Genomic DNA, 15,139 nt, shown 5'->3' with positions numbered 1-15,139 from the left:
TGTCGTATCAATAATTGGTAATTGTTCTTAAAATTGGATAGTATATCATTCATTGGGTAAATCATTGTCAAATATGAGTATGATCACGTGATCAGTTATTGTCCTATGAGAGGATTAGGAGTCCAGGACATTGGTACATTGAAATTTTGTAGGATAATTTGAGAATTGTCAAATTAAATTACGTCATTGGTTTTGATTATTCCAGCCTATGGACATATATAAACGTAAGCAATACGATGTACTACGTGATTGACCTTGACGAGGTAGTGTACAGGGATTAATTTCCTTTGTTGTGGTACTTCTTAAGTTTGAGTACACACTTGCAGAAAACAGTTCGTTCTACTCAGGTAAACAATTGACGGACATTATTGCCCTTATTGAACATATAATGATATGAAGAATTCTAAGACTTAGGTACATCGAGAGAAGTATTCTTTAAATTTGGGAATTGTGATAAACAGAACTTTAACATAAGGCGCGAAATTTGAAACAATACTTTGAACTTTAGTCACAGCTCATAGTCTAAGATCATTTGTGGTGATTGAATCGACCTTGAGCTTTAGAAATCTGATAGCTAACCTTATTTAATCTTATGACTCATAGTCTTAAGGGAATACATGCGACAACACTGAAATTTAGTCACAAGGTGATGTAATCTGACACTGGTAAAGTTATTGTTAAATAAAGAAAGTGAGAGAAAGCGCAAGAAAGAGAAAACATACACACGTTGTTTGTTCAGCACAATGCCTACTAGGAAGGAACTGGGTGGAACAGGGTAAACCATTCAACTCACAACACTTCACTAATAATAATAATAATAATAATAATAATAATAATAATAATAATAATAATAATAATAATAATGGCGTTAAAAGTTTTAAACTTGGCATAAAATTTGGAAAATCTTACTTAAATGTAGAAATTTCAGGGAAAGGGTTCCGTACCTTCAAGACACCCCTCCGCAACTACTAAAATTTTAAATTAGAGCGTTCCACTAAAGTTTATGTAGAAAGTATTATACTGTATGATTTAAGGAAAATATGTGTAATAAAAATAACTTAATATCAAGCAACAGTAAGTCATATAATAAACTAATTTTTAGGATATGTACAGGTAAATATAAAAGCTTGGCTACAAAAATACATAAACAGACCACAATTTAAATGAAATGAAAATGAAATCTTTGAGTTTTACGTCCCACGGATATGCCGGTTAGGCTAAGGGAGACGGTGATGGTGAGTAATGAATGAAATGGCGGAATGAAGAAAGCCGGAAGAAACGGGAGAACCCCGAGAAAACACAGGGACACGGTGTTTGTCCACCACAAGGTTTACTTGGTGGGGGCTGGGATCGAACCCGTGACCCCAAGCACCAGATTTGAACGCTCTACCACTAGGCCACCGCGAGACTACAATTCAATGAGCTCTGAAGTACAAAGTAACGAAATAGCCTATGAGATTCAGTCTACAGCGCAATTGTTACTTAATGAATGGACATACACTATTTCGAGAATCGAGACAAGGTAGGAAATATTTACGATACTTTTCGTCTCTTTTCGATTCTCATCTCCAAAGTGAGACGTTAATTTGATTTACCATGTTACGTCTCGAATGTGAAATATTAATTCTCATATTATTAGAAACGAAATGAGAAAGTCCTTGTCGTGGTCAACATTAAACAAAACCGAAAAATTCTTTCCATATGTCACGTTTCCACTTGTAATGGTATGACCTGAGCGATAATTAGCTCCTAGCTTTTAATCTTCTACGAGATAATAATATTTATTATTAATTTATTATTAATACTAATATTATTCCTGAAGGTTTGATAGTTCAAGTATTGAAACATCCGAGTATTCGGATATCTGAATATAATAAAGTGTACGTCATCGCCGATTAATCGCCATCCAAAGTCTTAAGGTACAAAAAAAATGTGTGACGTGTGACTGAGCCGCGATAGCTACGCTGTAAACGATTCGTCTTTAGTCTGGTTACTTTAGGTTTCTGTGCCTCCGCTTGAAAATCGTGTGTTATATTTCTTCGACTCAAAAGGACTTTCGTATTTCTTTTGTGATGATATAAGTCAATAATCTTCCTGTAAAATTTATGTTAATAACTTGAGTTGTTCTTAAACAGTTGTTTCACAATTTTGTTTTTTCTCCACCCGAAACTACAGATCTGACAGATTTAATTCTCATACTTTGAATTTGTTTCAAAGCAGTCGCCAATACCTGGTCTAGAACTTATATCCGCCACGTTACCGATTCACCAAGAGAAATTCATTTTCCGAAGTTTCAGTTTCCGGAATTCGGATAATTATGATATTCGGTAAAATTCCGGAATTAAGAAAAATTCCGTAACTCGGAAAGAATTCGAAATTTAGAAAATTGCGAAACTCAGAAAAAAACAGGAATTCGGAAAAAAATCCGAAATTTTTCCGAATTTCGGAATGTTTAAAAAATCAGAAATTTCTAAATTCATGATTTTTCCGAATTCCGGAATTTGTTCGGTTTTACTTTCGGAAGTCCAGAAAGAAAACATTTCGGAATTGGTAATCCCTAGTTTACACACAAACTTTCAGAACACTAAGCTAATAGCTGTCTACAAACAAACAAGTAATGCAAAGCATTTTGTATTCTGTAATTCGTCATGTATTAAAATTCAACAGCATTTCCGATATCTAATCAGAAGTTGTATGTATCTACCTACTGGAAGTTCTTGTCTTATCTTTTTGCGTCTTATACAACCCTGCAAACCACTGAATATCAAGACGGCTTTCGTTAAATCCAAGTTGTAGTACTCACACTCACACCCATTTGTGTCTATATGATCGGAAGTCTTTGTTTGCTTACCCGTAATGTTGTGATACAATCTACTTATGGATACAGAATGAATTATCAATTTAACCAAGTTATTGTATTACTACACATCTGCTCCCGCCTCTGTGAACTCTGGTCGTTCCCGTTGACGCGACATGTTTGCTTTGCTCTCTTCGTTTACTGAACTAAACAGGAACTGTTATGAATTATATTACTGCGCATGCCTCATAGATAAATATTTCTGATGCCAACAGTGTCTGTTTTGTCCAAGGAATTGTTTTTCTTATTCCCAGCATGAACCTGTTATTACATTATGTGAAGAGCATGTAGGTCTAAATATTTCATGTATTATACAGAATGAAAGTTTAAATCTTCCAGCAAAGAAGGAACATGTGATCATAGTATACAACCCACAAAAGTAATAGTTGGTAATACAGTGAACGTAATCCCTAACGACACAGTGAGTGAGTGATTCCCTCCTCGTTGCTCTATTGGCTAGCACGTGCGCCATTGGTGCACGGTGTCCCTTGTTCGATTCTCTTTGATTTTAGAGCCTTTATGATTTTTAACTGCCCTCGATGTGTCTGTGTTCGTGTCCCTGTTGTTATAAGTTATTTTGAAAAATCATGTTAAACGAGTGAAGAAAGTAAAATTAGTAATAAGTAAGTTACTGAAACACGTTCGGTGAGTCAGTTTAAAAAAAAATGGACCAAGCACTGGCTTTTTGCGCCGCTCATGCGAGTTTGAATCTATCTTGGCTTGATCTTTTAAACCATTTGAGAGAAAGTATTGTTTCTTTTCGCTATAGGTAGTCACTCGTTTGGTATTTTTTTCGTCTTTCACAGTTAAAGTAACTGACTATTCTTATTCTTTCTACAAATGATGGATCTTCTCTTTGGTTTCATGTCGAACATGCGCACGTAATGAAAAGTCGCTTTTGATAATAATAATAATAATAATAATAATAATAATAATAATAATAATAATAATAATAATAATAATAATATGAAATATTACTAGCTAACTCGTGTATTTCGCACAATATGATATTATATTAGCATATGGAAATAAGTAAGGCTTGCTTCCCCCTAACTTTTTCGATTCGCCTTCTGGGTCCACGTGTCCAACGTTGTTCCCATCCCCTCCTGTTCCTGTTCCTATCACCTCCTGTTCTCTCAATATAAGTTATCGACATTTTGCCTAAAAAGTTCTCTGCCATGACCCCACGACTCCCCATTACAATGACTTCGTTCTTTTTGCATTGAAATCGTTTATTTTTTCATTTCTATGAGTGCATACTGTCCAACATTGCTCCCATTACTCTACCATTTCCCGTTCTCTGGATATAATATGCTAATATTTTGTTTGCAAGGGAGATATGGCATTTTGTTTCCATAGGATAATTTCCCCTCTCCCTCTGCAAAAGAAAATGCCTAACCGTATCAAAAGGGCATGAACCGTCTTTAGGTTATTAATCGGGTCCAGTATTTCAATAAAAGAGGATACGTCATTGCACACAAATATTTCAGTAAAAGTGGAAAAGTTACTCAAACTTTGTGGATACTCATTTATGGGCGAAATTAGGTTACCTTGGAACTTTTTTAAGAATTTGATGGCCCGCCATTTTGAAAATTTTCATGTGATTATTCTGGTTAACGATCTCACTCAAGATATTTCAACAATTAATGTTTGTTCCAAGTTGATCTCAATCCGCTGAAAATTACGGTGGTTATGGCATTCACAAATAGCGTAATATATATATACACAGATATATAGATGCATAGACACACAGAGGAATAGAGAAAAAGTGTCTTGCACCGTTCTCCCTTCTTGCACCTGTGCGGCGTCAGAGCTAAGCGGTACTTTTAAAAACGTATTGATCAGCCTAACCTAAACACAAGCCTCTTATTAGCTAACGTAGAAACTTCGTTGAGTTGTTTAAGGTATGTAGTGATTATATTTTTAATAATCATGAGTATGGGTTCGAACCCTTCCACTTGAATGTTTCTTTTTACTTTATGCAGCTACGCCGGAATGTTCAATTTTTATTCTTTACTAATTGCAAATGGCGTTTACATTTAAAATTAGAGGAATTTTGGTGGCATTAGTTCGGATATTCTTCTTTTTCGAAATGAAGGGAAGAATAAAAGCAATACGCAAAAACAAAATGTGTTATCAGTACTAAACATTGCCAATAATAATTGCTATGAAAGACTAAATACGACCTCTTGTACCATCTCTCATGAGCTGTAGGTATAATTAACAAACAATTTAAAAGATGCCCATGCACGGGATTCGAAGCGGAGTTCTTTGCGTTTGTAAGACAGCACCTTAGCCACTACACGAAGATCATGTCTTGGTGAACGTTTAGTTTTACGGCGTATTTGTTCTGCTTGTGGATTATGTTCCCACTTCGACAATTTTTACTCTTTTTTCTCCGTTTAACAGCTGTTTCTGGCTTTCTCTTTCGGTGTTGTCCTTTATTTACGCTGTGCACTATTCGTATTCACAGCTTGTGCCTCTCTGCAATGTCTTATTCAGCTTATAGTTTTGTTCTTGTTCCTTAGTAAATATTTGATTGATTTAATTCTCATATTCTCTATCGATGGAGCGCAGGAATGCCAGGCTAAAAAAAAAACAACTGTACATTTACTTTCCTGGCAGACTATACCAAAGGTGAACGCTCTGCCACTGAGCCACCGTGGCCATAACATGTTCTAGCCCTTTTAGGATCTAGGGTTTTTGGGGTATTTTTTTAAATTTTCAGTCAAGCAGCTACTGCGTCGTCGCTCTTTATCCTAGGATCATCTTTCATACCTTATTATCTTTAGAATTGGGCAGGATTTCAAATGGTGCCACTTTTATGTCCATACCCTATACCAGGAGAGGGAAAAAGGGAGGTGAAAGGAAAAATTTCGGGGGAGAAACATTTTTTAAGACTTTGGTCTCCTCTGGAACGGCCCTGTGTGGACGTAAAGTTCTCTAAAAATCTGACAAATACTACTTTGTAGACTGAATGTGTGTTCCAAATTTTAAGTATATATCTTGAATAGTAAGGGCGGGAGAAATTTTATAAACAATCCCCACAATGACCCAAATTACCGCAAAGGACCCTGATCTAAGAGAAAGAAATCCTGAGACACCTCCATTTACACTAGGATTATAATCTGCAAAATAATTCTCTTCAGAATAGCAGTGTCTTTTAGGCGGTACCTTTCACATGTCCCCATCATGTATCTAAGGTGGAAAAATCTCGAAGAAAGTTTTTTTTGTAAAAATATTCCTTTTTTCAACTTTTTGACCCTCTGGACCCTCCTGTTTTAAAACAGAGATCTGAAAAAATCTGTTAAATACTACTCGGTAGACTGAATGATTGTGCAGAATTTCAATTTTCTAGATGGCAAAGTAAGCCCGCCAAAAAATATACCGACAATAACTCATATTCCCCTATACAGAAGGATATTTTCTAAAAAATCCCTGAGACCTTCCTAATTACCCTAGGATCAAGGTTATTTTATCATTATCTTTAGAATAAAATTGCCTTTCAGACGGTAGGATTTACATGTCTCCATCGTGTATCTGAGGCGAAAAAGTAGTGAAAAAGTTATTTTTTGGTAAAAAAATATTCCTTTTTTGTTTAACTTTTAGCCCCCCTGGACCCCTTTCTGCTAACGCAGAAATATGAAAAAAGATCTGGGAAATACTACTCGGTGGACTGAATGTTTGTGCAAAATTTCAATCTTCTACGTGCAAACATAAGCTGCCAAAAATATTGAACATAGGCTTATTAAAAGAAAACATTGTTTAAAGTTTTGACGTCATCACCTCCTGTGTCTCGACGCAGAAAAGTGTGAACCATACGTAACGTCTTCCACAGTTCATCAACTTGAAAAACAAAAATACAAACATGAAAATAAAAACGAACGAAACACTCAAATAGGAGAGTTATAACGCAATGCACCATCAAACACCCGTATGTTACAAATTGTAGCATAATATCCTTTAAGTTTACTTTTGCTTTTCCGCTTCGTATTGGACACAACTATTCCTGGTATGATATCCCAAAATCCAATCATGGGCTATCGTGATGATTAAATAATGACCAAAGTAAATCAGACACTAAAGTTCTTATATCTAGTAACAATTCATGGAATTATGCTGTCGGTCGTCTCGTGAACAACTGATTCAAAAAACTACATATTGTAGCTCTACGTTACAGGAGCAGATCGACACACATGGATTGAATAATCTACGGGGAACATATTCACTCTGGCGGTATTTTTACTGGAACCAAGAAGTTCACGTGAAAGATGTAATGATTGTTTCTTTTCGTTTTACATTCTATAAACAATCAAGTAGTACCGTGCTTTTGCAAGACTCTTGCGCGAGAGTCTTGGTCTTGGTCTTGGCCTTGCACCCCGTGGTCTAGGTCTTGATCTTGAACCGCTTGGTCTTCGTCTTGCATGCAAGACCCTTGCAAGAACTGCAAGGCCAGGACTCTTGCGCTCATCACTACATAAGACTACCCCAGTAGCAAGGCGCCGGAGGATAGCTGGCGTATCTTAAGCGACGAAATGGCGTACCGCCGGCAGCTATCGTTGGCGGATCGTCAACGAAATTACACTCATACCGCCAGCGAATTGCTGGCGGTTTTAGGACTGACCTCGCTATAGTTCCGGTTTGAGTTCACGCTTATCCCGCCATTCTCGACCTCTCCATATATATGCAGGAGGCAGTGGAAAGGAAAAAGAAGGCCTTAGACCTGAGAAAGGTTCCCTTCTACATTTCCACTCTCTCTCTTGATATATATATACAGAGAGAGAGAGAGACAGAGGATTCGTTAAGGTGCGTGGTTAACGCGTCAGATCTCGGTACGCGTCGTTCCGGGTTCGATTCAATTCCAGCTGGAGCTCCAGAATTCCAGATTTGTAGATCGGACTAGCATAGCGAGACAATTGGGGAGCTATCTTAAGCAGGAAGTGAAGAGAGACATCCAATTAAGTAAGGCATAAATAACGACGCCTGCAAGCGAAGCTGCACTGAAAAAAATAAATGCATTACCGTGTATGTAAACGCAACATTTACAGTACGTAGTATGTTACACGCGTAAATACATGCAGAACACATGTCATAAGTACGAAACTCACGTTCAGTGAAATTTCTGATTAGACGTGTCTACATTACCAGGAATGGCAAAGTGAAAGTGTCAGAATTATGGAGCTTTGCTACGTATGCATGCTGTCTCTACATGTATAAATTGCAGCATGTATGGTACATCCTGCTGACTGATAACACGAAGTATTTTGACATCATATACGAACACAAGCAAGCAGGATGTAATCACCTGCTGGGAATGAAAGTATAAAAAAGACAATATTCCCAATACGTACTGATTTTGTACGGACTGCAGGATATTCCTGCAGTACGCCTAGAAAAGAACCATTTAAACATGTTTTACAGGAGAACTCTGCCATTTACAACCGGGATAGAAAATGTACGTACATACCGGCGCAAGACATAGTATTTGCAGGAGAATAAAACTTATCACAATCTGGCAGTACTGAACATAGTGGATTTCAACTGTTTACTTCAATGACGCGGAACTGTGAATGACAACACAAATAGTACTTATATCACAGTTTTGTACTGTTGCTTTAACGTGCGTTGCACATAAGGAGGTAACGTTAAAGACTGTAAAGCCGTCAAGGCTGTATACTACTACGAGTTAGGTTCAATTAATATCCTCCGCGATTATTTACAACGGAACGAAATACGCTACCTATCTTAATGTTAGCTTACATTACCATTAGCTAATTTCAGATTTAGCTTGGGGGCAGAGACCTATTGATATAAGTCAAATTTCGAGTATTTCACTGACTTACTATAATTCTATTGATAAAATCTATACAATGAAGCCCCTGACTCTTACTACTATTAATAGTAGTAGGGTGGTTCTGGTATTAAAGAAACAAATATCACTGCTACTGTTGTTTTTATGGGTTCACTCGAGCAGACGGTTGTACCAAATATAAACTTTATAGGTAAGATATACAGTGAAACACTTGTCGTGAAGAAATGGCGAGTGTGAATATAAGTAAGTATTGACAATGAACAGTATATTGAAATGAATTTTGCGTGACAGTAAAAATATTATATATTTTAATGAGCTCTTTCATTATCCTCGTTTATGTGTATAGCCCCGACACTGATGCGCCTGCTCCGTATGGACGCACCCCCTAGCTCTTGCTCGGGCCACATTGATGTGTTCCTACCACGACTCGGTTAGATAGCATTCGTGCTTATGAGTGACAACCTAGCACATATTGGTACGTTTTTTATGTGCTGTAATTTTCATGCCATATGTACACACTATATTTAAACTAAGCCCTGCTAAAGTTAATCTGGAAAAGCTAATAGAACTCCAAATTTATTGCACGCTCTGCTAAAAGAAATACAAAGCTTGAACCTAACCTTAGAATGTAAGGAATGTGTGAAAATTCGGTAGAACCGTCTGCCTGAGTAGTACCGTCACTACTTCTACTATCATTACTTATAGCCTTAACTAAAGTTGAGTAGAATTGAGTTTAACGTCCTGTTCAGCAACGAGGCTATATGAGACATTTACCTACTGATTAAAGTGCAATCCGAACCACATGAGCTCCCGTCGGGTCTCCCACATCAAAGACGGGTATGCAAACGGCTTAGGCACGAAGGAGCGCTAGGTATAGCTAGAGGGTACCCAGACCATCTGAGGAACATAGATGACTACCCCCAGAAGTTTTACTTGATGCAAGTAATGTGATATGTTTGCCTTAGTGTACAATTAACCGTTCTAATATTCGGAAGTATAAGGTCTTGGCCACCCTCAACAAAACTTCCTAGTTACACCAGTGCTACTATTAAACAAACGGCATTACTCGAACAGACGGTTCTACAATTTTTGTCATATTTCTTTCATTTTCTGGTTAGATTAGACCTGTTTATTTCTTTTATCAGAGCATGCACTAAATGAAGAACTCCACTACTTGCAGATTGACTTAAGGAGAGCTCGATATAAATGCACTGTGGAGGTATAGCATAAAAACTACAGTGCATAAAACGCGTACCAACTTGTGCTAGGTGGCCACTAAGATACACGAATATTATCTAACCGAGGGAGTGCAGGAGCACAGAGGCGAAGCCGAAGCGGTTTCAAGGGGTGCGTTGACGACGGGGGTATATGCATGAACGAGGAGAAGAACATGCAATAATTAAAGAAATAAATTACTACTTGCAGATTTACTTCAGGATGGTTCGATATAAATAGACTGTGGAGTTGGACAGTGCATAAAACGCGTACGAACTTGTACTGGGTGTCCACTAAGAAGCACTAATGCTATCTAAAAGAGTCAGGGCAGGAGCGCAGAACGGTAGCCCGCATGGTTGTGAGGAGTTGCGGAAGTAAGTGGTAGGAGCATCAGCGACGGGGGTATATGCATAAGCGAGGATAGTGGAAGAGCAAACTTGCACACACAATACTTACACTATCACACAACATTCATTTAAGTACACTGCGTATTGACAGTAATTACTTATATTCATATTCCCATTAATTCACGAAAAATGTTTCAAATCGTGTTTTACCTATAAATGTTGCATTTAGTAGAAACTTCTGCTCGAGTGAACCCAATTAAACATATCGTTACCTAGCCTCACCTACCACTCCTACTGCTTCTATTACTATCATGGGGCCGTTGTGGCTCTGTGGTAGAGCGTTTACCTCTGTTCACCAATTCTCATCATCTCCTCTAGCTGTAACGTTATTTCTTTCCTTACCTTTTCTGATTCAAAAATATGTTGTTTATAGAGTACACGAGATTACCATGAATCACACAACACAATTATGCACTTTTGAATATATATATATTCATCTTCACGGCATTGTCAAGGCTCTATATTTGTATTTTACATTTATTATTGCAACCGGGTCATCACCCCTGCTCTTCGCGCGCAGAGTCATTCGAAGAACTGAAAACGTACTCTGTACACAAACAGTTTATGGTTGTGAACTCGGAAAGCCTGATACTTCTGCTTGTGAAGGTCAAAAAGTGGGAGAAAAAAGGATGTGTAGAATGTGAAGAGGGTTCAACAGTGACTGATACTTGTAAGAACCATATTCGTTTGTAGTTCGTGCACATTCCACCTGTAGCGCTACTGTGGCACAACGTATATTGTAACTGTATAACTCTTGTACACCGCCTGTAGGTCTATTGGCGTATGTGACGACCGAAACTATGTTGCCAGCTCTGACTGCGATAAGGCACTGCCGTGCTGCTTTTGCTTTTCTTTTTTTTTCTTTGTCATTTGTGAGACGCCAAACATGTTGTTTTTGCTTGTTGCACGCGCTGAACGGGTTCCTGCGGAGCGAAGTATTTAACAAGTTGACTACATATTCTTGTTTGCGATAGTTTTAAATTGGTTAACTGTTGAAAAATATACGAAAATAAAGCTGTACTTGTAAAGGTATATTAGTCGAGGACGTAGCTACTGACAGTGTTGATTACAGATTTTTTCGTAGAAGAATTTAATTACAGTTGAGGTGAAAAGGAGACCTCCGTTTATACAGAACCCCCCCTTATCAGACTTAATCGGAAATGGTCTCAATCGTTTCTACACAAACGTGCAGGCGAAATTTTCGTTTGTACACAATTAGGGGCGCCGCCAGAACGAAAACAAATTGGGGCTGATCAAATGGTAGCCCCCCCATGTCCAATTCAATCACAAATTGTCGCAATAGTTTGTACATCGTTTGTACAGAAACGTGCAGGCGAAATTTTAGTTTTACACAATTAGGGGCGCCGCCAGAACGAAAACAAAGTGGGGGCTGTCTACGAAGGTAGTTCCCACCATGTCCAATTCAATCACAAATTGTCGCAATCGTTTGTACTTCGTTTGTACAGAAATGTGCAGGCGAAATTTTCGTTTGTACACAATTAGAGGCGCCGCCAGAAAGAAAAAACTGGGGGCCTGTCTAAATGGTAGCCTCCCCACCATGTCCAATTCAATCACAAATTGTCGCAATCGTTTCTACATCGCTTGAACAGAAATGTGCAGGCCAAATGTTCGTTTTACACAATTAGGGGCGCCGCCAGAACGAAAACAAGTGGGGGCTGTCTAAGTGGTAGTCCCCCACTATGTCCAATTGAATCATAAATTGTCACAATCGTTTGTACAGAAATCTGCATGCAAAATTTTCGTTTTTAGACAATTAGGGGCGTCTCCAGAACGAAAACAATGTGGGGGACTGTCTAAATGTTAGCCCCCGACACCATGTCCAATTCAATCACAAATTATCGGAATCGTTTCTACACCTTTTGCACAGAAATGTGCAGGCAAAATTTTCGTTTGTACACAATTAGTGGCGCCGCCAGAACGAAAAGAAAGTGGGGGCTGTCTAAATGGTTTCCCCTCCACCATGTCCAATTCAATCACAAATTGTCGCAATCGTTCCTACATCGTTTGTACAGAAATATGCAGGCAAGATTCTCGTTTGTACACAATTAATGGCGCCGCCAGAAAGAAAACAAAGTGGGGGACTGTCTAAATATTAGCCCGTCCACCAAGTCCGTTTCAATCACAAATTGTCGCAATCGTTTCTACATCGTTTGTACAGAAATGTACAGGCGAAATTTTTGTTTGTACACAATTAGGGGCGCCGCCAGAATGAAATCAATGTGGGGGCTCTCCAAATGGTATCCCCTCTACCATGTCCAATTCAATCACAAATTGTCGCAATCGTTTCTACATCGTTTGTACAGAAATGTGCAGGCGAGATTTTCGTTTGTACACAATTAATGGCGCCGGCAGAACGAAAACAAAGTGGGGGGCTGTCTAAATGGTACCCCCTCCACCATGTCAAATTCAATCACAAATTATCGCAATCGTTTTACATCGTTTGTACAGTACTGTGCCGGCGAGATTTTTGTTTGTACACAATTAATGTCGCCGCCAGAACAGAAACAATGTGGGGCTGTCTAAGTGGTAGCAAACAACCATGTCCAATTCAATCACAAATTGTTGCATTCGTTTCTACATCGTTTGTACACAAATCTGCGTCAAATTTTCGTTTGTACACAATTAGGGGCGCCGCCAGAACGAAAAAAAGTGCGGACTGTCTAAATGGTAGGCCTTCACCATGTCCAATTCAAGGAAAAATTGTCGCAATCGTTTCTACATCTTTTGTACAGAAATGTGCAGGCGAGATTTTTGTTTGTACACAATTAATGGCGCCGCCAGAACGAAAACAAAGTTGGGGGCTGTCTAAATGGTACCCCCTCCACCATGTCAAATTCAATCACAAATTATCGCAATCATTTTACATCTTTGTGCAAAACTGTGCCATGCGAGATTTTCGTTTGTACACAATTAATGTCGCCGCCAGAACGAAAACAATGTGGGGCTGTCTAAGTGTTAGCAAAGAACCATGTTCAATTCAGACACAAATTGTCGCAATCGTTTCTACATCGTTTCTAAAGAAATGTGAAGGCTAAATTTTCGTTTGTACACAATTATGGGCGCCGCCGGAACGAAAACAAAGTGGGGGCTGTCTAAGTGATAGTCCCCACCATGTCCAATTCAAGCACAAATCGTAGCAGTCGTTTGTACATCATTTGTACAGAAATGTGCAGGCGAAATTTTCGTTTGTGCACAATTAGGGGCGCCGCCAGAATTAAAACAAAATGGGGTTTGTCTAAATGGTAGCCCCCCATTTCCAATTTAATCACAAATTGTCGCAATTGTTTCTACATCGTTTGTACAGAAATGCGCAAGTCAAATTTTCGTTTGTACAATATTAGCGGCACCGTCAGAACAAACACAAAGTGGGGGCTGTCTAAATGGTAGCCCCCCACCATGTCCAATTCAAGCAAAAATTGTCGCAATCGTTTCTGCATCGTTTGTACAGAAATATGCAGGCAAGATTCTCGTTTGTACACAATTAATGGCGCCGCCAGAAAGAAAACAAAGTGGGGGACTGTCTAAATATTAGCCCGTCCACCAAGTCCGTTTCAATCGCAAATTGTCGCAATCGTTTCTACATCGTTTGTACAGAAATGTACAGGGGAAATTTTTGTTTGTACACAATTAGGGGCGCCGCCAGAATGAAATCAATGTGGGGGCTCTCCAAATGTTATCCCCTCTACCATGTCCAATTCAATCACAAATTGTCGCAATCGTTTCTACATCGTTTGTACAGAAATGTGCAGGCGAGATTTTCGTTTGTACACAATTAATGGCGCCGGCAGAACGAAAACAAAGTGGGGGGCTGTCTAAATGGTACCCCCTCCACCATGTCAAATTCAATCACAAATTATCGCAATCGTTTTACATCGTTTGTACAGTACTGTGCCGGCGAGATTTTTGTTTGTACACAATTAATGTCGCCGCCAGAACAGAAACAATGTGGGGCTGTCTAAGTGGTAGCAAACAACCATGTCCAATTCAATCACAAATTGTTGCATTCGTTTCTACATCGTTTGTACACAAATCTGCGTCAAATTTTCGTTTGTACACAATTAGGGGCGCCGCCAGAACGAAAAAGTGCGTACTGTCTAAATGGTAGGCCTTCACCATGTCCAATTCAAGGAAAAATTGTCGCAATCGTTTCTACATCTTTTGTACAGAAATGTGCAGGCGAGATTTTTGTTTGTACACAATTAATGGCGCCGCCAGAACGAAAACAAAGTTGGGGGCTGTCTAAATGGTACCCCCTCCACCATGTGAAATTCAATCACAAATTATCGCAATCGTTTTACATCGTTTGTACAAAACTGTGCCATGCGAGATTTTCGTTTGTACACAATTAATGTTGCCGCCAGAACGAAAACAATGTGGGGCTGTCTAAGTGTTAGCAAAGAACCATGTTCAATTCAGACACAAATTGTCGCAATCGTTTCTACATCGTTTCTACAGAAATGCGAAGGCTAAATTTTCGTTTGTACACAATTATGGGCGCCGCCGGAACGAAAACAAAGTGGAGGCTGTCTAAGTGATAGTCCCCACCATGTCCAATTCAAGCACAAATCGTAGCAGTCGTTTGTACATCATTTGTACAGAAATGTGCAGGCGAAATTTTCGTTTGTGCACAATTAGGGGCGCCGCCAGAATTAAAACAAAATGGGGTTTGTCTAAATGGTAGCCCCCCATTTCCAATTTAATCACAAATTGTCGCAATTGTTTCTACATCGTTTGTACAGAAATGCGCAAGTCAAATTTTCGTTTGTACAATATTAGCGGCACCGTCAGAACAAACACAAAGTGGGGGCTGTCTAAATGGTAGCCCCC

This window comes from Thermobia domestica, chromosome 17 (genome assembly GCF_964235325.1).
Source record: "Thermobia domestica chromosome 17, izTheDome1.hap1.1, whole genome shotgun sequence".
NCBI classification, from domain to species: domain Eukaryota; kingdom Metazoa; phylum Arthropoda; class Insecta; order Zygentoma; family Lepismatidae; genus Thermobia; species Thermobia domestica.
This window is presented reverse-complemented; position numbering follows the sequence as displayed.